The sequence below is a fragment of the Labrus bergylta genome, chromosome 17 (genome assembly GCF_963930695.1).
Source record: "Labrus bergylta chromosome 17, fLabBer1.1, whole genome shotgun sequence".
Lineage (NCBI taxonomy): Eukaryota > Metazoa > Chordata > Actinopteri > Labriformes > Labridae > Labrus > Labrus bergylta.
The window spans coordinates 24,951,452-24,978,743 of NC_089211.1; the positions used below are offsets into that span (position 1 = coordinate 24,951,452).

A 27,292-nucleotide genomic window follows, 5' to 3' on the forward strand; every position below is an offset into this window, starting at 1 on the left:
GTTCACTTTGAGTCTTTCCATGACTTTTCAAGACATTTCTTCTGATAACAGTGTCAGGAAGAGTTTGGTAATGATTAAGTGTTCATCCATAAAGGTACAGAAACTTGATTTGGTTTTGTGTGCAAGTGTGGTCATGCAACAAACAAGTTCATGGGATTAGTCAGCCACCAGAGAAACCCATCTTTGGCCGAACCATTGCCACGTCCAGGAAGAATAAAGGAAGAGCCAGGAGTTTTCAGAAATGATTCCTATTTCTGATTATCCAACAGTGACACGGTTCCTAAGGTTAGATTAACCATGATAACCAACGCTGCTGCACAGCTAACTTGATCTGGAGCAGGCTAAATCAAGACTAGGGATGTCCCCAGCTGATATTTATAATTCATGGCAATGTTTCAGTCCCACTGACCTGACTCAGTGGGTATTAAAGGCACTGACACACCTCTCTGAACCAAATGTGTCTGCTCAGTGAGATACTGACTGTGGCTGCTCTTCAGGGCTGAACGTCTCAGTGCATTTCGGTTTTGATTACACTTGTAACTTCCTCCTTTGAATATGTCTTAAAAATGTAAGAAATCATTAAAAAAAGTTGTGATTACTGTTCCCCAAATATCAAGATGACATTTGGAAATATTGTGTAAAGCTGTTCGTTTTCACTTCCTGTCGTTGTTCCCTCCTCTCTAGATCCTTACTTGTACTGTTCTGACTCTCTGTCGCTAGTGATAAAAGCGTCTGATAAATTAATATTAGAATTGTGAAGATATTCTCCCAACCATCATAGAGGAACAAAGACACCAGAACTATGACTAGATATATTTCATAATTTAAAAAGTGATGGATTAATAGGCTAATCATTGCAACGCACATACATTATACAATACGAGGAACGTCTGTGGACCTGCAGCAATACCTTACCACCACTTTGTGATTTCATAATGATAAATCAAAGATATGAGCCCATGTTTATTGATTTCCTTTCCTCGTCTGTTGCTCAGTGGCCATTAAAGCGGCTTAACAAATAGCAGGTCTCGTACATTAACCGCTGTTCATATCAATATCGAATAAAAAGGCTGTTAAGTGTGAGAAAGGCCTTTGCTTACAATAGATGGATTGTTCGTAATGGGTTTTGAGAGTCTGTCTTTACCTCAGAGAAATGCAGACTTGCATCATAGTTTATAACCTTTTCTGTCAATTCAAGCATACATCAGGGAATTCAGTTTCTCCCAAGGGATATCATGTGATCAATGATATGATCATATGTGTTCATGCAGTCATAGAAGCAGACTGCAATACTTTAAAACATTTGTAGAAGAACATCTGCATTGGAAGAATTTGAATCACCAATGAGGCGAGACATGTTCTTAGACGTAAACCCCGCAAGAAATGGTCTGTTGCAACATCAGCTATAGATAAGCCTCATATCTCTGCTACTAGCGATCTGCAAACAATAAAGCCCGACTGATTTTATTTGCAGAAGGCGGCTGGGCAATGCATTGTCTTCAGGCTGTCGCCACATGATAAGAAGGCTGAGCTTAACTGCGTTAGGTTGGTCACAGAGTTAAACAATATATCAGCTTGAGCTGTGACACATTGCCATATATTTTACCGGACTTAAAGAAGACATAATGCACTACTTGGCTAATGCAAAGAATAAGGGCCGGCATCTACCTGGTTTGTTTTTTCAGGGATAAAGGGCCGGCGCTGCACTTGGGAGCGCTTAGATGAAACATTGAGAATAAAATCACAACAAGTGCATCTTGTTTCTGTGACAACAGTCTCTTGACAAGGGCCGCTGTATGACCTGTTTGTTTAATATTTGATACTGGTTTTTTTTCCGTCACTGTAAGCTTTAATCAGAGGATGCTTTCCCTCTTACTTTTTATGAATGATGAGCTTAATAAGAACAACTGCCCCGCAGGGCGCCGATAGCCTATTGGTTATGACACGCCTCATGTACAGAGGGAAAGGTCCTCAGGGTGGCCGGCTTGGCTTCTCTATAAGTAATAAGCATGTTCGATTTATACTGAAGTATAAGTCAGAATTATTCTGTGATATAAGGTCTCTTCTAAATTGCAGCTGAATATTAAGCAAAGTATATACGCTGCGTCAGATAACATATCCTCAGAATTTCTTTATAATGTTTGAGACAGTAATAGGTTTCAGTGCAGCCTGGTTCATCCATATTCATGTTCATTCATATTCACTGCAGAGCAACATGCAGCCAAAAATGTAGGCCATAAATATTTTATAGCCTCTGTACTGTTCTGTAAATTTTTTTTTTTTGTGTTTATGTTTTCTTTTATAAAAGTCACATATCCTCCTCCTCTTCAATCAGTGTAAATAAGTCTCACAGCTCCCCAAAACGTGTGTGAAGTTTCTTGTTCTAAATCCACTCTGATCCTGTATTTGATCATGCCTATAATAAAACCCCGGACTCAGAGGGCCGAACAAACACCTAGATGTGGGAGTGTCACCCACCTGGGGGGAGGGGTTACTGCCCTTTGGGATGTCATGAAGGGAAAATCTCCAAACGGCCTGTGTGAGCACACATTTTCTGAAAAGTGGAGCAGGGAGAAGATGGAGAAAATTGACTTTTCCCATCATTGAGGGTTTTGTAGACGGTCTAGGGACACATATTAGTGTTAAAGAAACATAGTGAAGTGTGTTTTGCATAAGATGCGACCTTTAAGGTTTGGGTTTCTAAACTGCTTCAATCTAGTAAATCCCCAAGAAGATCAAAAGATCAGGATAATTTGATCTGGATCTGTATGTTGCATATGATGGACTCTGTATGTCCACAATTCATTACTGGAGTGGAAAAAGTCAGGGACAAGCGAGGTTGTTAAGAATCCATTTCCACAGACTCAAACCCATTTAGACGCGTTGTATTTGGTTCAAAATAAGTCTCTTTTTTTGTCGGTGTGAAGTTGATGGAATGCAACACAAATCTGATCTGAATGCTTCATGCCCCGTGCATGCATCTGAAGTGACTGCTTGTAATCATATCTGTCCCTGCTCAGTCATTGTCAGTCATTCCCGTGCTAATTTGTGGTAGGCTGTTTTTACTTGGCATGCAATTGATGGCACAGAAATAAAACCTGCTTGCACTTACTATAAATATAATAAAATGTATCTCTAGCGCGGTCTATATGATGCATATATTTGCAAATGTGGACATATGCGATGGCCACCTCCAGTGAACGCCTGAGTCACTGAATCCACAGTATGTTCACACTACACACTTGTTTTTAAATCTGCTAATTTGTAAAGAGATCCCCTGAGCTGCATTTTAGTGCATCATGTAACAGTTCACTGGCTGTATGAAGACATCTGGTTTTCTGTGCACAGTCATTGTGGTGGATTGTGGCTCATAAAGAAGCTCCATGTTTGGCTTTCAATCGCTGCGGTGTGCTGCGATTTTTAAAACCCGGCTGAACGGGAACAGGCTGGTCTGCAGCACCTTGCTCACTGACCTTAATTCACCATGGCCCGGCAATGAAGTCATGTGACTGATTGTGTTTACATCTGCTGCCTAGTGCCTACCCTTGAGTCGTGTCCTTTCCTACTCTGATCCACGAGTATCTTATTTCAGTGTTGGATGTCATTATGAAACACACCTTTTACCTGCAGTGAGTGTAATATTCTCTGAAAACAAGCCAATTGGATCTGAGCTTACAGTGTGTCTTTATTAGCAGAGCAAAGGAACAGAGTGGCCAGGACAAGGAGCTGATATAACATCTACTAATACATAATTATGCCAGTAATCAGAAATCATGACATTATAACCATAGAAGACAAAACAAACAACTCCATTACACTGCTCCATCTCTGTAATAGACTGCATAAAGACCATCAAGCCCTGCACTTTTTCACCGAGCCTCATTAGAGAGACCAGTTTTTGATCATACTTCAATATTGTAAACAGCCGAAGCACACACACCAGCGCAAGGCTGTCCGTGCGCCATTACATCACAGCCTTTTTTTCTCACTGTGTAGAAACAAATGTCATGCGTACTAGTCGCACTTTGCATCGTGGTACATCGTTGACCTGCAGCGGCAATGAGGTCAGATGAGCACATCCGGGAAATGTGACACACCACTCAAAAATACAGAAGTTAACAAACGTGTGAACAGGGTTCAAAATTAACTTTTTGACTCACCGGCCAAGGTGGCAGGTGGATGAAAAAATTCACAAGCCAAACATGTTTTTTTACCGGCCAAAATAACAAATTTTGTTTTTGTGTCCTATACACATCTGTTACAGTACATTTAATTGAGAAGGCATTATGTTTTGTTTAATCAATAACACATTTAAGTCACAGACTTCGATTCGATTCGATGTCAGGCGTGCGTGCGTGCTTTTGTGCTGCAGTGTATGTTGGTGTGTCTCGGTGTGCCCCGCGATGCTCACAGACAGTCATGACAGTAGAAAGAGGAGCAGGGAAAAGTAGCTGCAGCTAGGCTACATCAAACGCAATGAATACTTATAGCATAGTTTCTATGACTTTTTGATAAAACATTTACCCGCCCTGTGGCGGATAGCCCTCTGAAAAGTACTCGCCAAACGGAAAATCTACCCGCATTTGACGCTTGGCAGGTGTTAATTTTGGACCCTGCGTGTGAACAAGTGGAAACCTCCAGCGTTGAAAAATGAAGCCAATGCGGAAGAAAAACAGCAGTTAATCGAATGCCCAGCTTGAGGTCGGCTCCAAGAGACCCGGAAGTCAAACGCATCCCATTCAAAAGTGCTAGTTTTTACAGCAAAAGGTAACAGGTTTACAGCCTATAACTCATCGGGTTTGATTTTATCGGGGTTACGAGACGGGCTATTGACGGGCAGGCTTGCGCGTAGGACATGTCATGTTGAAGTTATTCTCGCCATATAGCAGTGTGCGAGCAGTGCTGCAGACAGTAGACGGCGCCTGTTGCTGAAGCAAAGCACCATCACAGCAGCAACAGCGTTAAACTTGACAAGCAACAGAATGGCAACTCCCATTTACTTTGTGTAAGCAGTCGGCTTCAGCGAGCTGATGGCGTTTGTCGAGCAGGAGTTTAACTTCCATCACAGCAACCACAGCTACAGGAGTGGAGAAAATGGGATGTGTGAGAGCGCAGCAGAATTGAGGGCTGAAATGTGTTGACAAAGTGGCTGTTACTACAGAGCTGAATACATTTTTGTCTCATTCATACATTGGAGCTCGGTGTTGTTCTTTACTGTATATTCATTTCATGACATCTACGTCTTTGTAACCTGCTACTGGATGCTTTGAATTTCCCTCGGGATCAATAAAGTATCTATCTATTCATATCCTTTAGGCGCCACTAATAAACCTCAGTTATGTATCCATCAGTTGTCATTTCACTCAGGTAGGGGATTTGAAGGCTGCTGTCCTACAGAAATGCAGTATTGATTGATGATCTGCACTCTATAGAACACGTAGCAGGCCACCGGGAAGTCCTTGTCTATTACATGCTATATCATTTTTATCATAAAAAGAATTCCTCAGACAAGGACTCTTCCATAATGAAAGTACCTGAATATTAAACTTACTGCATATGCCCATCCCTACTTTGCAGAGAGATGCTCCATATTACGAATGAAAGCAGGAAGTAGTGACATATATTTCACAGCTGATAAGCTGTCTCTATAAATGAGTAAACATTTCCTGATACCGAAGCACATCAGTCTGTGTAAGGGACGAAGTACTTCCGCAGTGACAGAGTTTGTGTAAACAAGGCTCAAGGTGATTTCCTGTGCCGACTACTTTTCACAGTATACGGTTGCAGCAGAGACTGAGCTCTTGCTGCAGAGGAGAAGAGGCTTTTAGGCTGAGGCTGTAGCTGCAATGCCCCCCATCCCCCATTGTCAACAACACCCCCATTTAAAAATTTGACACTTCTCTTGCTTTACTGCAGCACGTGATGGCGGGAACTTGTTTTGTTTGTCAAAGATTCACTCTCCCAAATAGATGAGATGAGGATAAAAAGGACCCAAGAGGAAGTGGAGCAGAAACTAATGAGTCAGTGCAGCTCAGTGTGTTCCCAGCTGATTGGGAGACCCTATGAATAAGTCAAAATTTCTCTTTCACCTCCCCTTTTTTTCTTCAGTCTTTTCATCCCTTCCCCTTTTCCCTCCTCTATAGCTCTATTGTGCTCGATGGAGATAGCGGAGGGATGATGCTATCTTTTAGCTGGTGCGGTTTTGTCTCAGATCAGCCAGCAAGGCTAATGCTTTTGCAGGCATGCAGGGACAATACTCCCGTGTTGTGCTCTGACATGAGAGGCAAGATTTTGTCGCTTTCCAATGCTGAGACTCGTTCAGGCTTTTGTTTTTTTTAAAGACGAGCTGGATGACCTCCATACAATAGACAGATTTCTGCAGAATAAAAACATTTCGATTGTGCATTACAATAATTCTGCAGAAGTGTTCAGCAGTTTCTGTTTTCTATCTTTTCTTCTCATGTCCTGAGGCAGGACTCACTGTGCACATAGGAGGAGGCTTTCCCCCCCCATAATCTTGATTTAATACATGCAGGCCCTGTTCAACAGCTCTCTCGAGTGTTTGCTGACAAATCTTTTCTATTCCGAACATACCCAACATTAGCATCCACACTTGCAAAGCCAATCCTCGGCCCGCATAACTTAACACGATGAGAGAGAAAGAGGCTCTTTTGACCTAAATTTGACTGCTTATTATCATGCACCATGGAACATCTTACAGGAGCTTAATCTAATCCAATTAATCTGTTTTGACTTTGGCAGATTTCCATCAATGCTTGGAAGGGTTTATCTAAAGATCAATACATCACATTAGTTGCAAGAGACTGTAGTGTCACTATTAGTTTTTAGATCTTGTCAGATTTTCTGGACAGCCATGTTTAAATGTCACTTTACAGCTGTTTCAATATTTCCATAATATGCAAAAAAGAAAGGAACTTTGTTTGTTTATGTAAATCCTGAGAATCAGATAGCAACTCATTTTACAGCTTTATATAAAGAGATGCAGGAATTGACCCTTAAGCCCCATTCAAACTGCTCGTTGGAGGCGGGATATTTACACCACTGTGGCCTCTCGCCTTCACTGTGAATGTTACAAAGGCATAATGGGGGGACAAAGTTATCCCACTTCTGTACCTCCTTCAGAGATAGTAACAGAAGCCCGTTTTAAAGTGCAACTCAGCTCCATCTTTGTCATGCCTTAAGACATTCATACTGATTTCTCAAAAGCGTAATATCTGCATCCCGGTCTGTGAATTCACCTTGTGTTGCCGAAACGAGAGAGAGAGAGAGAACAGCACAGAGCTCCACATACACATCCAAAAGCTGCACAGAGGAGGTGTTCACCTTGGCCCCACAGTACGCTTCTGCGGCTTTCATATTAAAGTTGAAATGTCACAGGGGTGTAAATGAGGCTTTGACACTGCAGTCTGAACAGGGCTATATGAATGTACAAAGACGTAAAGATGACGGAGCTTGTTACGGCGTTCTGTAAGGATTCCAGTTAAACTAAAAGTATCGCCCTAACGGATAGAATAGGATACCAGTCTATCTGAAGCAGTTGATGTTGTTTACTTTTGTGCTTATGTTGCCTTTTTCTTTTTTCTCCTTTTTTCGTTAGATAAGCAGCTTGTTGCTGTTGGATCTATCCTCTGCCATCCATTGGGATCCAGGCGCTTGAGTCCTAAATGACAAGGTATGTGAGGCCATCCATTCATGTCATTTCCTATTGCTATCATTTATTAATATCTTAATCATCACAGGAACTCTACCCTGCAGGTTACACAGCTATTAGTTTGTGGTCTGGCCTGTTTTTGTTTTTCACAATTAGCTAACACTTAACCTCAGCAATTAGAAGTACACTCAATCTGTCATGGAGTTTCTTTTCTCTTGTTTGGATGTGGCTTTTGAGGAAAACCTGTCTCCCTGAACAGTTTTCTGATGTTTTTTTCATTTTAACATTTTATCCAACTCTAACAAGAAACAACAAGAGGACCCCACCCTGTTCTCTCTGAAGCCAAGGCACATGATAACCTGCCAAACAAGCTCTGTGTGCAGTCAGCATCCTATAAAATACAATGTTGTCACACAAAAAACAGGAACGAGGGAGCTCCAGTCTGGAGGCAATTTGATATAAAACAGCAATAAGATTCACACATGTATAGAATCATTTTTTCTTTGTAATACTGCAAACACGTCAACATACATAAAAAGAGAGGCCTCCTAGCAGGGTTAGAAATAAACACCTGCCAAGTGCCAAATGTGGCAGATTTTCCTTTGGCGAGTTAGGCCTAGTACTCAAATAGGCGGGTATTTTTTGAACTTGCAGCTTTTTTGTTTCCATGAGATTAGTCCAATAGTAAGAGGTAACCAAACTAGTGCTGGTGTTAATGTTTGCTAATTGGACTTTTTTTCATGCTCACACATACAAACACAGTTACTCTCCCCTGGAGGTGACGACGGAGGTCACTGCTGTACACAAAACAAACCCCAACGCCAACATTGGCAGTTTTGGACATAATCGCAATGGTCATTGAAGAAGAATGGCAAGAACCTTTCTGCATGTCAAGGACGTTGTCTTTGTGGTCTTAGACTAGGGTGCTAGTTGTCAGCCGAACTTCCAGGTTATTAATTTACTGATTTTAATTTAGGTTTAGGTTAGAAATCTGCCCGGCCGGTGGATGTTTTATCTACCTGCCACTCTAGCCAGAGAGTGGAAAAGTTGATTTAAGACCCTGGCTTTAAGGCATAAATTAACGGGAAAACAAGATGTTACACCAGTTAAAAAAAAATCTAGAGTCAAAGAAAAAGAGGCTTTCCTGAACCTGTGTCGAAACCTGGAGATAAATGAAACCTCCAAACAGCCAATCAGAGAGATTCCTCTCACCAACGCCGATTCAAGTTGTCGAAAAAAAGGCAGACGGGGGCTGATGGGTAAACTAGTGCGACGACCGCTCACCAACGGGCCAACTAGGACCGAAGGCCGACGATCTCCTTGGTGTGTGTGTGGGCCTTTTAAAGTCACTATCACATCCATACACGTCGTCAAACATGTGCTGCCCGGGTTAGAACAACGTGTCGCTGTGTTTCCACAACTGGATTACTTTGTTCCTTCAATCCGGCCTGTGTGCTCTAAACATTGACTACAGATGACACATTTCTGGGCGTCTAGACGGTCTGCGTTAACCATAAAGTCAGTTTGTCTCGGGACAATGTGGATGCACACATCTTGTGACCTGAATAGTGAAGACAACAGGAGGCTTTAAACGTCTCTCTCCTGCTCAAAGCCTCCTCTTTGCTGGCAGGAACAGGTTTATCTTTCAGCTGGGAAAGGATTTTTTTAAAGAGCAGCATTTCATCATTCACTTGTTTGACTTCTTGCCTTTTGCCCCAGCAGCTCTGTTTGCTTAACTTTCACTGTGCTGCAGGCTTTGCATCAATCTACATTTGATACCTGGATCATAACCAAGGTCAACATTCCTGTCTTTTTTTCACAATATGTTTTGGCTCTTCTCTGGACTTCTTTTCGTTTTTTGTTTTTTGTAATTCAACATCAAATTGCAAAACAAAAAGAAATGTAATGACTGTTAAAGGGCTCCATTAAGCACACCATCAGCCACATGATCAATACATGATGTCAGCTGAAAGACTGATACAGACCATCATTGATTCACATTAACAGTGGCTGTTTGCTGCGTTTAACAAGGGAGTAGGGACAAGTCGTGCCAGTTTACAGACAGACTGAAATCCTTTTTACATTGAAAATAATCCAACCCCATGATTTCGCATTCTTCAAAGATGAAATGAACACAAGTTGTAGCAGATTACTGATTCATTTAATTGTAGATTAATTTAAAGTTATGTCGCTTCTTTCATCTTTGACATAGCACTGTTTTCTTTTTTGTTCTTTAACAGATATTTAAAATTAAATATATAGCAGACATTTTGAACAGTGGGATATTTTTGTGGGGATTCTTAAGGCGCACTCACACTAGGCAAAGTTGTCTCCCCTTCCCTATTCCCCCGCTGGCCTGCTCTCACACTGCTTCAGGACTAACTGGGCCTGAGCACGGTTACCTCTCGTGCATAACATAGTAATACAACACATGCACGGCTTTACTTAATGAACAAGACTGGTGGACTCAAAAAGGGACGTGTGGTCGAGTCTGCGTCTGCGCATCAGAGAACAACACAGAGAACATGACAGCTACTTCACTGACTTTGTGGCTTATTTGCAGTCATTTTAATCAGATACAGCCAGAACACTCAGCTGTCCATGTTGTGTACCCGTGCTTGTGCTCGTGCATGACCTGTACCGTGTCGAAGCACACCTCTTTCAAACCGGGCCAGGGCCAAGGAAGTGTACCAAAACACTGGTACAGATTGCCTAGTAGTGTGAGTGCGCCCTTATTGTCGCATCAAACTTGTTTCCTAGCTTTCATACTAATGACAGATTTTTAAAACTCTGGTTTGAGTTACTGAGAAAGAAGTCATTTTTAAAAAGAATAAATCGACATAGCAGATGTATCTTTTTGATAAACAGTATTTACAGTGGGCTTCACTGATTCTGAATTATGCTCACACTGCTCACAAAACACCACAGATGGATACCTGCACGCCACATGGGACTATACACCAATAAAGAAAATTCTGGCATGACATCACTGACCACCTTTCTGTACTCTTGAGCTGCCACATCCCATGTTCACCCACACTCTGCCTACTAGGAGACATATCTACCATCAACTTAAATATCACATCCAGTAAAATATTCCTCATAGCCTTAACCATCACCAAGAAAACTGTCCTCATGAACTGGAAGTCGAGAAAAAAAATCCACATTGCACATTGGAAAAACATACTCACCGAATATATATCAATGGAAAGACTAACTGCCTCACTCAGAAATCAAACTACCGAATTTGAATCTGTCTGGAACCCAACAATCAACAACCTCAACTCATAACTACCCCCACAACATCCCACCCATCAACTCTTTCTGCCTGTGCACCAATCACACCCAACACACACACACACACACACAATTTATAAGTGACTGCATTTTCTTACACTTTTATTTTTTCTCAAACCAACCCCAAAACCCCGGCTGCAGTCAACTTCCGCTAAAACATAATCATTCTCACATTTACCACAGTATTTTTTACTGTATTTTGGAGCTGTTGTCCTGACCTTGTCTGTTTGTTGTTGTTTTTGCCTCATTTGTATATCACCAGTTTGTCACTTTATTGCACCTAATAAAAAGAAGGAAAAAAAACCAAAACAAAAAAAACAGTATTTACAGATGGAATCCACCATCCTTACACATGTGAGCTAATATCTAACCAGAACATCTAATTGATTATCCCATGACATGGCTGCTGCTGATGGTGCTATGAGCATGATTAGATCCTTTTGAATTTTTCCGGATGATGACGCACAGTATCTTGTGTTGCTCTGACAGCAATCCAGCTAATAGCTGAGTGAATTAAAACCTGCCATTACTGATTGTCAACCCACAGTTAGGTTTCAACATCATCATTCATATTAATGGGGCGGTGTTTATCTACCTAGATTAAAGGCCAATATTTGTTCTGTTTGGGCATTGTTTGCTTTTTCCTCCACCAGGTCCAGAGGGAGAGAGAGTTCATGCCTCTATCTTTCTCATTGTTAACTGCTGTAAAACGACCTTTGATGAGCAGACTTTAAGACTTTAAAAAGGCATTGTTGGGGAGTTTTTTTTTTAATCCATTTCCATTCTCTCCAGCAGGCAAACTGGGAGAATGAGGCAGTTGTCTGCATGGATACATGGCTCTGACCTAAATGTGTCTGACCTGGTTATTGAGACTTGGCAGAGAGCATCTCACTCCCTCTGTCTTTCTCACTCACTCACATGGACGAACAGACAAGTTATTGTTGCTGATATGTAACCCTGTATCCTGCTTTACCAGTGCAGCATCACCCTTTAAACACCTCTGTCACTTAGAGAGGTTTTTAAAAATATGCTAGTGACCAATACATTATCACATTTATTTTTGAATACATTTAAGGTGGCTTGTTCATGTTGATAAGTACAACTCAAAGCTTAACAAGATACTTACCTTCATTTATGTTGATTACATTTTACATTGCTGTGCCCTTTATGCCCGAGTCGCTCGTTTACTGTACATTCCCCAGATTTTTCCCCACCCTGGCCATCTGTGTGCACAGCATATATCATGAGCAGTTAGCCCTCCAGGTCCTCTCGAGCTCTGTGAGTTGGAAACGAGACGAGTGTCTTCGGTCTGTTGCGCTTGAACTCTGTAAATTCATATCAGCAAAGTGAATTCACTGTAAACACTAATCTGCCTCGTCGTATGCGACAAAAACCAACTCTTATATTAAAATAAGGGGAAACTTTGTGTGTGGTAGAGGGGATTACCCTCTCATCTCATGTGTCATACAAGCACAAATAACCATAGTATCAATATTTGTGACTGTTGCATGGTGCACCATGGGAAAAATGGTATTAAAACAATCCAATTAAAGAGTTTAAAAATGGTATAGGGGCAGATGGGATGAGAGGCAGCCTTGCCGCTGATGTAGAGGATAGAGCAGGCCGTGCATGAATGAGGACGGCGGTGGTTGAGGGGACGACACAGTCCGACGGTGGTGACTGGGAGATCACCTCGCTGAAGGTTCGGGGAGCGCCGTCTACCCGAGAGCCCGGCTTGTGCTGCTGGGACACGGCGTCCTGTGTTTCTAACACACTGAACAAACTGAATTGAAACATTTTAAAGGCAATAGTGGACGTGCAAAACGTCACCACAAGGACCCTTTTTTGTGTTTCTTTGCTGCTGCCATTGTGCACACTCGATTGAAGCAGCTGCCTGTTGTTCATACTCGTTTATTAAACAATTAATCATTATAGGAAAGCATTGTATTGTTTGATAGCAGGCTGTAAAGACGCCTTTGCAGCTGCCGTACCATTAATGCTGTAGGTTATTGTTGCTGCTGGGGTTCATGCCTGCAATAAAACAAATAATAAGTGTGGCTAGATGAACCAGAATCTATATGTTTTGGTTGATTTAGAAGTATAATATGGTTGAAAATTAACTACAGGGTGCTGCATTTCGTCAGTGGTAGAGTCATTTTTATGTGTAAGCTTAAAGTGAGAATCTATTGTTAGAAAGAACCTTAAACTACTATCTTGACTCTGCTTTATAATCCTTATTGTGACTGCAACAGCGTTATTAAGAGCTAATGTCGCTGCCCGGGTCTCCTCTCTGCAGAAACACATCTCAGGGGCTTATATTTAACAGGATCTCATATTTAATTAAGAACTTACTGGCAGAAGGGATTATGGAGCAGGATACTATTTATAACCAGCAGGCCGGACTCTGTCGATGCCCTGGTTAGACCTTAATGAGGAAGAGAATGCTCCCCATGTATCCAGGCTTGTATTTTAAACAGCATGAGATCAAATGCACTGATTTAATTTGTCTTTAACAAAATATATATCTAGTTAATTTCAGGATGATTACTCCGGATATTCTCCTGACCTGTCCTAACATAAAAATAGACGTTGAAGTAGCGGCCATAAAAGAAACATAAGCCATGCATTAAAACAGGACAGCAATACATACAGCCCACAAGATACCTAAAATCATGACATCAGAACACGAGACAGAGGCCTACATTAGGGTGCCACAGCTTTGACATTCTTTGCATTGATACAGAAATTGACGATTGACGTCAGTCGTCAGCTGCGGTGAGCTTGTCTCACAGGATACCCCGCTGCTCTTCTCAGCAGAACTGTAGCCAGGAAGTGGCTTTCAGAGACTCAACCAGGTAGTTCTTAAAATGCTCTGGAGGAGGGTGCACTATTTTTATTGTGTGCACTTGTTCAGGTCGGTTGTCTATGTAATATAAAGACTGTAAAGTCGTTGTGAGAGATACACTGAATACATTGTTTGACTTATTCATAAATATGTGCAGATTTGATGATGCATTGTAGCTGTTAACATTCAAATGTAGACAGTGAGTTATGATAGTTATGTCAGCTTACTACAATGACACTAGTCCTGCATTATATAAAGAAAACCTTTTGTGTGGTTAGGGTTAGGGGGGTAACAGTACAGAGAAGTCATGGTTAAGTTTGAACCTTGGTTTTGAGGTCAGGGTTCAGCAGGAGTTTAGTACAACTTGAAATAAGCATTAAAAAAAGTCCTGAATGTGTTATTCAAATTTTCTCTGATTTATTTAAAAACTGACAATAATGCAAGATAAAGTTTGTTCAGTCTAGTTGTTATTTTTAAACACAAAAGAGAGGAAAGCAAAATGACGAACAAATAATGATGAACTATACGTTTCAACTTTAAAGGAGCAGTATGTAACTTTGACACCTAGTGTTAAAGTTACATACCCCCCCCTCCTCTCTAGAGTGGATGCTCACGCAGGTCACCATGTGGTGGACTCTGAAGCTTCAGTGTTTATCCAGCTCTGCATGGGTCTGTAAACCTTTCTGTGTTCTAACCTCTCTCCATTTTTCAAAAGCATCTCCAATATTGATCCTAGTTTGAGCACGTTTCTGCTCGTGGAGCTTATTAGAAACATGCAGAGGCTTTTTAGGTCGGGTACAATCACTTCTATCTGAACCACTTCTCTTGACCGCTTCCATCGCTGCAACACCTGTTGACCTGATAACTGCTCTCATATCTGACAAACCGAGGGGCGTCCAAAACGGCTATGTGGGGGTGCCTTAAAAGCGCCTACCTTCTCTGGTCCAAACAAATCCAGAGCATTCAGGAGCAGAATCTAAAGTTAGAAGGAGGACATACTGGCTGCTGCATTGTTGTCAGAGAAGCCAGCACTTCAACATAGCATGTTTCCTTAATGTCTGATCAGATAGTAAGCTCACTTTATTATCTCACTCATTACACATCTTACTGATTGGTCCTTTAAGCTTTTTGTTGGATATGATGTTTGTTAATCAATTAACAGTACTTAAAGTGCCTTTTAAAGAGTTGCTCTACGTCAGTGGTTCTCAAACTTTTTAGACTGCGTACCACCTCTGAAAATATTTGGCTCTCCAAGTACCACCATTATGGTAGATGTCAAAATACACTGTAGGCCTATTTCTACACACATTTTACATAGGAGGTTATTTATTATTGACTCTTGGCAGCCACACTATAGGACTACTAAGGGCTAGTGCTAGAACTCTCACTTAAACTAACACAACACTGACATTGGCCCAAATCCCCAAAAAAGTACAGCACAATAAAAATGAAAACTTTATACCAACAACCTGTTTGAGAATACTTAATCTCCAGTGTTTCCCACACAAACACGATACCTAGGCCCAAGTATATATCCCACCTGTTCTTATTTAATTTTACATTTATTCATAAAATTGCTGCGTGCTTGAGGGAGCGGGGGAGAGAGAGAGAGCGTGCAGGCGCATGCTCTGCAGGCTCTGTGCAACCAGAGCCGCTGTATTCTAAGTCTCTGCGTTCAACATAGCAAAACTGCCTTTTTAAAAAAAAATCCCTCTCGACTCCTGCTGAGCGTTAACACTAGAACCGCCAAGACCGTCTGACAGACGGTTTGGGTTTTTATAATACAAATAAATCTTTCTAAATAAAAAAGTACAAGCCTCTCATCCAATGACTTTTCTTAAATATGTGTCCTGTATGTTTTCTGAAGTCTATGTGTAACTAAAATAAAACACACAAGATTTCTGAGCATTTATACCTCTAACCGCCGCCGCCTCCATATTGACGGCAGTTGAAAATTATACATTTCCCTGGATTGTTTTCGCGCCGTCGTTTTAATTTTTATTCGTTAAATTTCTCCTATTTATAGACTTCATATATATGCGCAGGAATTTAACAAAGATACGACAGATAGATAGGATAGATAGATAGAGACCATAGACAGATAGATACATACAGTGTCAGACAAACACGCACTGCAAGAAAAATATAACCATTGTCTCCTGCAAGGGGTGCAGGCACCCTGTGAGAGGGAAGTGCACTGTAAAGGTTGAGCACTTTTGCCGCAGGTTTGTGCATTACGTGCCGCGGCGCTGTCCAAGGTGCCAATCGTTCATTTGTTCATCTGTTTGTTTGTTCGCCGCTGTATATGTTATGGATTTCTGCAGTTCTTTTTCCAGGCTATATAGTTTGTCATGCCCATAGATAGCCGTGTTTTTGTTGTTGTTATTTTTGGCGTGCGTGCGCGTGTTGGTCAATGATTTCCTCTATGTCGGGGAAACAAACCCAGTTGCAGAGAGGAGGAGGAGCATCTGTGTTTATCTCTTTTTTTTTTTTTTGCAGTGTTTTTATTAAAATGCATAGCCTAATATAGCCAACAATATAATAGACTAAAAGTTATGTCTGTTTCATTTTTGTAGAATATGTTTTAGAAACGGGAGACGTCGAGCAGCAGTAAAAAAACGGCGCACTAAAAAAGCCGACAGATATTGTAAATTGACATGCGACATTTAAAAGGTTACAAATCCTGTCTTAAGCTGATGGCCTATTTGGTTTGTAGTTAAAAGTAAGTTGTATTTAACTTCATCAAAAAAACTCATTATTTGTGTGCTTCTGAGCACAAACAGTTTTGGGCAGATTAAAGTTGTTTGTTGCAAAAACTAGATTAATTTAGAGGGGAAAACACATTTGATATAAATACAACTCAATAGATACAAGACCGATAAGATAAGAGTACGACAAAAAAAAATGTTGTTTTATGCCGAACAGGTTTTTTTTATATTGTGGAGATTTCTTTGCGTACCACCACAAGGAGCCCGCGTACCACCGGTGGTATGCGTACCATAGTTTGAGAACCACTGCTCATTCTCACACAATGACATTTCAGTGCTAAGAGGATTGTAGGACAGGCATGAGAGGTCAGAAGATAAACATGTTCATTAGTCACCTTGCTGCATGATACAAAGGACCTAACCTTTTGGAAGTGGAAGGTTTAATTCCCAGTCTTTGTTGTTCTCTGGGGGATCCGTGACATCTCCGTAACCTCCAGAGCTGTGAAGGCCTGAACAAATGAAGTGAAAATAAGACGAGCGTTCATTTGCCCCCGGCCCATCCGTGTCTAAAGAAATAACATGGGAATTATTCATTAGAGTAATTATGATCCTCATCTCAAAGGGAATGGAAGTAAAGGCGCTCTAGATTCAGAATATTTGAGATCCTCTCCCTGTGAGGATTGTACTGAGATTAAAATGGAGAATAAACTGTATCATGTTACTTCTTGAGCTTATTTCAGCAAAGCATTAAAGTTAAACAAAGACTTTGTAGGAATACAAAATCTCTTCTAAAAGGTGGAGTCAGTAGAAATGTTCATTGCAGCTTGTAAACACAACATTCAAATTGTGCCCCTCCTCCTGGGCTCCTGCTTCTACCAACACTGCAAGCTAGCTGAGAATTTCACTTGTATTGTAATGGAAAAGCTGCTAATTTGGCAAGCTAGCATAAGCTAACCACTGACCAACACCGGTCACTAATCATCCCTAGCTGATCCCTGAAAGTGCCCGAAAGCTGGAGAAAGCCATCTTAAGGTTCAGCCTTGTTTTGGAAAAGACACTTTAGCGCGTTTAGCCTCTCTATGATCATATTTTGTCTTCTTTGGCGCTATGTCCACGTTCTCCATATTCCCCAGTCTGAATACTATCCAGTCGTTGAATTTTATCCTCTCCCAAACTCACCTGTATGCTGTCGTTGGCGCACCAGGTCAACCAAAACATGGGGGGAAAAGAGTCTCTGTTGACACCACTACACATGTATGGAGGCCCAGAAGTGATGATTGAGGAGCATTACTTCAATTTAAATCTATATTTAGTTTAGTTTAATCTATATTTCACTTTCAAGATGCTAAAGCCATTAAGCATCTCCCGACATTGTAATTTTATTCAGCTAGCGAGCTTATTAAGGTACAGCTTAGCTCCTGACCCCCCAATACCTACAAAAATACCTACTAATATGTTGAGAGAAAGTCATGTGTGATGTGTATCTGCTTCATTCAGTTTAACTAATGAGTCTGTTTGATTTGAAGAGGAAGAAAAACAGCAGATAATTCAGCTCCTTGTGAATGATTAATACTGAAGGAATTCTGGCCTAAAAAGAAGCCAAGCGCAGCTCAGCTCGCAGCCCCTCTCAACAGCCTGTCTCTACCAAAGAACAGGGTTAGAGAAACAGATTTTAAACATCTGACTGCTTTAATAAGTGTGTTTAACATTTCTCAAAACCAGCTGTGTTCAATGAAGAGAATAAAAGATCCCTGTACAGATTAAGACTCTGATTATATTCTTTGTAATGTCTCTCTGAGTCATGACTGTCTACCATGAGTCAGAAGCTCGGTCTCGCTGGCTGTGTTGTTGTCAGATGGGTTTACATCATGTTTACATGGAAGGGAAAACGGGAATTTTTGGGTATTGTATAGGAAGTTGAGAAACAGATAGTGGATTGACAGTGAGCTGATGTATTTTCCTCTTTGAATACTTAAGATACTTGAACTCTTGGTGTTCATCCAAGTATTTCAGCAGCAGTGTGTTCTGTACTTTATGACCTGCTTGTTGTTTTAATGAGCTCTCTGATACTTAACATGAAAACAACTGCAAACTGTTACAAAGATATAAAGGAGAAGTACAGCCTGCTTAGTAGATGAGGCTCGGTGGCCTTCTGCTGCAACAATGACACTGTTTTCTCCTGCTTTAACAGAGACTCGTAACAAAGCCTTACTGAATAATATTCTGACATAAAGGAATGTGTGTAGGTTATATGTAAATGTGTAAATAGCTCTGAGTTTTGTGCTCATGTTGAGTTCAGTCTATCAGAGCCAGCCTGCTCGGAGTAGAACATTTGGAGGATGCTGTAAAAGGCACTTTGTCTTTGTCACAGATCAGATTACCTACCCTCATTTCTTCACAAATTCAAAGAAAACAATCATGGTTTTGTTTTCTATTGACATGCAAGACCACTGAGACCTATGAGCGCTGGTGAGAACCAAAACCAGAGGGAGAGGGAAAGCAAAAACTGGAACTTCAGGTTCCACTAAGCTGCATTACCCCCCCCCCCCCCCGCCACTGCGGATACTGAGAACAGGGTTGTCTTTCGACTTATTTCAGCTGTAATTCCAGCCGTCTGTTCCTGTTACTTGGGTTTTGCACTCACGGCTTGCTTACTATGTTTTTTTGTTACCAAGCCCCGCTGTGGGGAAAATGCCAGAGGTTGTAAAATCAGAAGGCGTGGATATGCGTCAAAAGCTGTTCTTTGGTTTGTGACCTTGGTTTGAAAGTATGCACTGCAGCATGGAGACATTGCTCTGTTTGTCTTAGTCAGTTGCTGAACTGCTGTCCTCTTAACTCAATATCTCACTGCATTATTGAGAAGCAGCAGCTCTCCTGTTGTGCCAGCTGGAGTTGAATGTGATGCTGTTAATGAGGCGCCCAGAGGAAACACATCACTAGGGACTTTCTTGTACACAACTCGTCAGGGTAGAAATGTTCCCACCCACCTGATTCTCCACCTACATACTCAAACATATTTTTTTGGACAGCTATACTTGAAACATGTGAAGAATACATTTGATTGTATAACTGGCTCCTTGGCAGCAGCTTTTAATGGATAATACAAATAAAATAATACAGCCAGCAGGGCTTATAAATAAATAATAATATAAGCAAAATCTATTTTTGGGGGGTAAGCTACATGTGGGAAGTTTAGGTGAGGGGATGTGACGCAGCAGGAAATATTGAAGGAAGTTACCACTAGCAAATGGGAGGGCATCTCTGAGCACATAATTGAACTCCTTTATTATGTTTTCTCTTTACCAGCATGTTCTTCTTTTTTCTTTTGTTGATACCGTGGATATGACAAACTAGACAGAGTCCCAATGTATTTAGATACAAAAGGCAAAAATTGTCATCGCTGTGGTCTCCTGAGACAAGAAGTGATGGAAAATAAACTGCGGAAGTGGCAGAGGTTGCAACTATACGATGCTATAATGAGAGTATTTAAAACAATTCCTTTAAATCAATGCTACGTGTAGTTTGACGGACTCAAAATATGATCCTGTACCAATCACAGGGAACAAACGTCACCAACCTCTCGCACTCGCTCGAGGTGAAGCCTCCTGATTATATCCTGCTGCATTTTCACATCAGCTCACTATGGCTTTTCTGCAGAAAAAATACTAGGATGCTGCAGGTGAGTGAAAAATTCAGCTGTTTGCGTTCACATACAGTATGTAGCTCACCCCAAAAAAAGTTTTTCTGGAGTTTACATGCAAGTGTGAAAGCAACTTTAGCAATTAATGGAAACTTGAAATAAGCTCCGTTACATGCATACATTACCCAGGATGCCACCTTTCTTTGGAGAGAGAGGCTTGGTCGGTAACACCACAAATATGTATAACAGATGTACAGACAAAAGCAGCCCCTTTTTAAAGTTCAAGGGTTTTTTTCTTCCAATGAAAATATACTTCATTAAATAACGTTTTTGGATTGGATAATTATTTTGTGAATCCCAACAAGCAAGCTTTCTTGTCAGTAGAAATTACAGTGGACTTCTTTGGGAAAGGCCATGATCCCATGTGAGAAGAGCCAGACCTGCTGTATAGGAAGGGTAAGAGAACAGCCCTATAGCCCGCTGGCGTTCCGCCCTGCATTGAGGAAGTGATTTTTCTTTTTTTTTTTTCTTTCCGCTTCCTTCACAGACAGAAGCAGTTCAAGTATATCCCACAGGCTCCGCGGGCTTTTGTGTCTGTTTTTTCTCTCTTTCTGCATTGTTTTTGTTCCCTTAACCTCTAAAGTAAAATTTCAGCCTTGGCCCAGAAATCCTGTACCAGTCCCCTGCAATCTGGATCAAAAGCTCCTTTCATAAAGCCAGAGCTAGCCCCTACTAATCACATTCTGCTGTATCAACCAGACGAGTACTATTTTGCTATAAATAACGCAAGCTGCTTTGCTACTGTCGGATGCTGCACTTTCGTTTCCGTTTAACCCTTTACACACAGAAACATGCATGCACACACTGACTCACTCAGACACAACATCAACATTACTGCTTTTAGACGATGCAAATGGGATTTTCTTCAGCCATATTCTTACATGCTTTGGGGCCTAAAAGTGTATTATAATACGTTTGGAATTGGTCCAATATATTGCTTCAGCCAGCAGAAAAACAACACGCTAATCTCGTAGGGCAAATTTGCCTGATTGTTGTTTTTTTTTTTTTTTTTACCACTAACGGGGTCAGATTGTTATTATATCTGTCTGACAACATCACAGCAATAATACTCACACAAATTGAACTTTTCATTGTAATTAATCTGCACAGCCATCAGAATTTGACAAAGTGATGTGATACAACAAACTTCATCATCATTTTCCCCTGCAGGGAATCAATGCAGATGGGATAATATGGAAGGATTTCTCCTTTGTAGTCCTCGCGTTCATGTTGTCCACACTTTCTTGCTGCTGAGGTGGAGGTCAGAGCAGGCGGTGGACGACACAGTCTAATGGTGGTCGCTGGAAGGCCATCCTTATAAATCTCTTGGACTTCACTGCAAGTTAGGCTGTCTCCCCATTAGTACTAATAACTTAAACCAATATAAACAAAGCACAATCCAGATTATCCTCATGTAAACAGAAACACAAACCAGTGGCAACCAGAATACAACATACCACACAATAGAGCTATTGCAAATGTCCCGATAAATAAGTGAAAAACACAAGGAGCCAGCTAGCTAGCACATCCTCGGCAGGATGGTTTGTTTGTGTTGTGTTCCATCTGAGCTAAACTTTTTAAAACATAATTTCAGGCAGCGGAATACGAGCAACTCCCACGTTTTTCAATGACAATTTGCCGTTTGTGTTGATAGAGTCTGCCTACTATGGAAAGAGCAATATAACGCCCATTATGGTTTAAAAATAAAGTACTTTTATTTAGAAGAAGGTCTGTCTCTGTTGCAAACCTTTCTGTAATGTTGTTGACCACTTTGAGTGATAAGCGATGCCAGTAAGTGGCAAAAATCACCCCTCCACTAAGTTGATGTACTTTGATTAGGTGCATTTCCCAAAAGGATCCAGTGCAGCTAAATAAATCTGCTGGACCAATACCAAAACTTTAGCAAATATTAGTATTAGTCATTTAGACCCCAAAATATGCAAAAAAAAAAGTCCCAGATTTTAAAATGCTGGAGTTCCCCTTTAAGCCCTGTTTCACCTCTTGTCTATTATTTGAAGTTTTCACAAGGCTCCTCTGTGTGGTTATGGAGCTTGAAACAACCCAATTAGGTTGAGTAAATTGTCGGAATTTGGGTCTTTTTGAAGCTTAGACACGTTACAACCTTCTAATTTGTTCCCAACACTTTCTAAACCAGAAGTAGGCCAGTGAGTGTTAGTTGGCCGCTGTGAAAGAACTCTGAGACCTTTGGAAACACACCCAGACATCTCAATCTCTGTCCGCCTCTCTCAGAGTTTCTTTAAATATTAGTTTGCCGTCTTTGACCCTTTTTTTTTAAATCACCTTTTAGAGCTATCTGCACAACTCTTCTGTAATTTATACATGGCGTTATTAGCAGTTTTGCAAGCTCAGCTGTTTTTTTGTGTATGAATTCAGAGGTCGGAGAGCCAATCATACTCTTGAGCGCAGTCTCTATAGCAACAGCACTGACCCAGGAGGCACTTAGGTTACAGGGAGAGGGGTTGTGACATGGAAGTGGTTTCCTGGCTCTCACTGGGGGAATAAAGTGGGAATCTGTGACTGGGTCTGCTCTGTTTAATTCTCTGTTGCACAGAGGAAGCCACAGGAATCACTGCCAGGCTGCAGAGTCACATGTCCACCATTCACACATGCCCACGCATTTTGACATTTCTGAATAGATCCAGCCAGCGTTATTCAAGGCTTCTAACAATTTCACAGCCGTCAGTCCAAGCTCTCTTCCTAACATTTAAGTGAATGTTTTGCTTTTAAATAAGTCGGCTAAGAAAGAAAATCTCAGCCAAGAGCTTAACATGTCTGGAAATCACCACTGAATGGTTCTGAACTTTCTCCGTTCAGAAGTCAAGGGCTCCTGATGGACGGATGATCATTCCAGTAACATGTAGGTCAGTGGATAAGCTTATCTTTGTTGAAGGCAGTCCGGTTCTCATTAGTGTGCTGCCTTCCAGATTACTCTCGGGGGCTTCAGACAGCCAGCCTAGCAGTGCCATGGCTGTCCTGCCTCTTTCCCTTCTTTCATTTTTCTTTCAAGGGCATCTTTTTGGTTTCTGTAAAAGAAAGTAAAAATGACACTTTCCTTGCAAAAAGAAGAGTCAACAATGGTATCCAATCTTCTCATAAAACAGGTAGAAGATGGATAAACCCCAACGGTGTAGTGCCCCACTCCAGTGCACAAAAAGCTCAACGTTGTGCAGCAGAGCTGTGCATAAACTTTTACATTTGCATAATGTATAAAACAGTAACAGGAAGTATGCATGGTTTATACATGTATCTGTTGATTTTGTTTACTGGGTATCACACACTGCCAACCCGGTGGGAGTTGCTGAACTAAACTTTACCTCTTCTTTAAAAAGTGTTCTTGAAGGAGTGGAGTCTCCATTTGGCATAGCAGCTAACTCTATACCCTGACTACAAAGGTGATTCAGTTTCACATCCATCACTGAGCAAACCAGGTTTAAGTGTGCACTCAGGCTCTGCTCTTTTGTTCTTCCCTGGCTTTGGAATCAGGTATAAATGTCATAAGTCACGTTTTCTGGCCACACGTAAATGTCCACAGTCCGCTGTGTCTTTTGATAAACTGTCAGGATCTCTGTTTAGTCCACATGTTCTTAATTTAAACAGATATTGGTCTGTTTCACTTTCACTTCCTCTCTCGGTGTCGCCTACTGAAGGCAGCCGTATTGGAGAATGTTTTGACCCTCACTCAACTGAGGGGATGTTTTGTTTGTTTTTACAAATACGTCACTTCTTAAAACATCTGGTCACTCCTTTTTTTTTTCTTTTTTTTTTTTTAGCAAACATTGCACCAACAAGAACTTTGGAATTTTAAGTCAGTGGTTCCCAAAGTGGGGGTCAGACACTGAGAGGGGGGTCCCAAGATGCTTTCCAAAAATGCCTTTCAAAAATACACATTTTAAATGATTTCAAGTTGCACATTTTACCCATTTTTTTTTTTAAAGAACTAAAAAGGCACACAGAGACTCTAAAATAATACAATTATTATTAGGCTGCTATGTTCTTCGGTGTTGTTCTAATGCCAGTGTTTGGATAGGCCTGTTAGCACGTGCGGCTGTGCCCAACATTTAATACTTAAACCACTTCCAGGCACAGTGGGGGGTCCACTCTCTCTGGCACCCTTATTTTGGGTGGTATTTTTAATACACAGACAGGAACTGAAGTCATTCTTTGCTTTGCGCAAAAGAAACCTGCGATTCAATCCCACAAATTCTCAAACATCACCAAATACCTGCGACATTCCCAGTAGCCTCAGCTATACTGATTGTATTTAATGCTATTCATTAGCATCTTAAGATGCTTAACTGATTAAAATTAGCATGTCTTTATAGTCAGTTAGCATGTTGATGTTAGGATTTATGTTAAAGCCATCCTGTCCCAGAGTACGGCCTTACAGAGCCATCGGTGTGTGGATGTGAACTCTCAGATCTGCTCAGTTGGACAGCCTACATTCTCATTTTCTGCCCATTAAACATTATTACTCTGTAAACTGTGAGATTAAATTCTTCCACCAGCTTTAACATGTTCACTCCATGCAGTTTACTCTTCCATGATTTGCTCTTGCTGCCGCCGTCTAGTTAATCTTTCAAACCATATACTACATCTCTCCCTACAACATCGCTCTCAGTTGTATCTGCTCGTGCCCCGCCTGATTGCTTTTTCTTGCATAACTCTCAATAACCCACCACCACCCACTTTCTCCAACACACATCCCACTGCCTCTCCTCCTACTCCGGATCGCATGCGTCATTCATACGCTCGGCTCTTGTTACTCGGGGTGATCGGAGCCAAGCCCTCTGTCATCCCCTCTGGTGATAGACCAGAGTATTTATATATGAGCTGCCTGCTGCTCGAGCAATGAGTGTGTGGGAGGCTGACAGCTCTGTGGGTTGTGCTTACCTCATGTGAGAGTGGGTGTGTGCATATATTAAGCATTTTCTAATGAGCTGCAGATACAGGGATGGCTGACCGCTCCACTTTACACTAAAGTTATGTCATGAAACCTGTCTTTATCTCTAAAATCCAAAAGTTAGTGAATGCATCTTTTTCAGATTTTTATGGCATTGAAACGAATCAAATTTGAAACACGTCGCAAACCTCTTCACCGCACTGATAAAGGATGTTCTCAGCTCTAAGTGTTTTTTAAGCTGTCTTGATTTTATCATCCCCCTGATGAAGAAGACAGCCGAAGGCGGCTGGTGATTACATCGTTGTGTGCAGATAGTGTGAATTTTGATAGTCTTGCTGAAGCTCTCTGCAGCTTCCTGTGTGCGCTCTAGGAGTAAGAAATAGAGGTATCCTGACTGACGCCATTGGAGGCTATTAAGTCATATTTTGAGCATCTACAAAAATAGTCCCACCTACTTTGCACTTTCCTGAAAGAGCATCTTTGCTTTGCACATGAAATAATAAGGCCATCCACACAAAAGAAGACAGTGGGTTGTACTCAGTTGACCAAATTTCACAGGAAATCTTTCCTCGTAGCAAGATCTTAAACAAACATGTGCTCACACACCCCCACACACAGTCTGTACTGAAAGTGCAGGTCAAGGCTATCACAATTTTACAGCCCAGTTATTCGGTCAGGATACACAGAGAAGTGAAGGACTCTGAGATTATGAACTGTAACAGCGCTCAGATTAAGACGAGGGGGAGGAAAAGTCACATTCTCTACATGCTCCGAGGAACAAAGCCTCTTTTGACCAGCACACATTCCATATTACATACTGTATGTGGTGAATACGACCGCCTTGACTTAACTTCAACCAAAGTATACTTAACTCTGGTACATAAGACACTTGTACACCTTCCTTCTGTTAAGCTTTCTGATAGATTGACAGCTGAAAAGATTGTCTTCATTTTTGTCACGTTATTTGTCTGTAGAGAGAGTTTGGATCGTCAGGCACAAGGATTTCAAAAATGATTCATGGCCTACTTCTTTTTGCATTTTTTATTCCCAGCTTCAACCCAACCGAGGATACAGCAAACCTAAGATATTGAACAGCTGCTCATTCTTTCCCTACCTATGGAAAACAGCTTTTTCCCACAAGGAAAAACAGTAAAGGGAAACTTGAAAAATTACCATTTTATCTCAAGCTTCTCTGGGATGCTCTGCTTTAGTGAAACTTCAAAAAAGAAAGGGAACACAATTCATATCCCTCTTTTCATTTTTGTTTCAATTGTTCAGAGTACTAGCTCACTGCTCTGTCGAGGATCGGCTGTTATCTACCTGCTAATGTGAGAGCATACAGGCAACACCGTACTTTAGAGGAAACAATAGAAGTGAGTGTGCATGAAGCAAACCCACGGCTATTTTGAAAGGTCCTTCTGCAGAAGTGGCTCTGCCCTGAAGAGCAGTTGCACATGAGCGGATGCTGCAGCAAAGCTTTTTACTCTGTGAATGACTCAAAACGGGCTCTGTTTTACACCAGACTCTGTATTGGATTTTTTTCAACAGCAGTACCCAAAACTAAGAACCCTTGAACCAAACAGTGAGTGAGTTTACCTGGACTTGAGTATCCTGGTTCTGGAGCCTTATCCCAGTTTTGATCACATTCAGGATCTGGTGTTTACATGCACAGAGAAACCTTATTGATATCCCTGTATACATGATAAATACTAGCATCCTGGTCTCCGACTTCTGCATCTTATTTGTGTAGGCGCCTGCAATGTTTATTTTTAAGTATTAAATGCAAGCATCATTGCAGTTATGGCATATCAACCTCATTTCCAGAAATAAGAGAAGAGAGCTCCAGAAGTAAGACACTCTGATGGACGCCGCCATGTTTGTTTTGTTGATACGTCACTTGGCATGAGGCCACGTCTGCACAGGTAGTCAGCAGGTAGTTGGAAACCGTGCTATGGTGTATACATCCCATCCCAGTTCTCCAGGTAGCAAAATCTGGTTTCTCAGAATCAGGATATGATGTTTAAATTCACAGACACAAAATTGGATACTTGAAACAAACTGATTAAAACCAGGACACTCGAGTCCATGTAAACGCTCTCAATGTCAAGCGAAAGGGAAACTGCAGTATTTATCAACATTGGAGTGAGTC

At 41.2% G+C, this 27,292-nt stretch overlaps 1 protein-coding gene across 1 annotated transcript in view; it reads left to right on the forward strand.

Moving 5' to 3' along the window:
* erbin (erbb2 interacting protein) overlaps window positions 1-27,292 on the forward strand; it is a 70,779-nt gene that overhangs the window by 4,777 nt on the left and 38,710 nt on the right. Inside the window, exon 2 of the mRNA XM_020653835.3 lies at window positions 7,619-7,693. The gene's annotated coding sequence lies outside the window, so the exon portion shown is untranslated. The remainder of the gene's footprint in view (window positions 1-7,618; window positions 7,694-27,292) is intronic.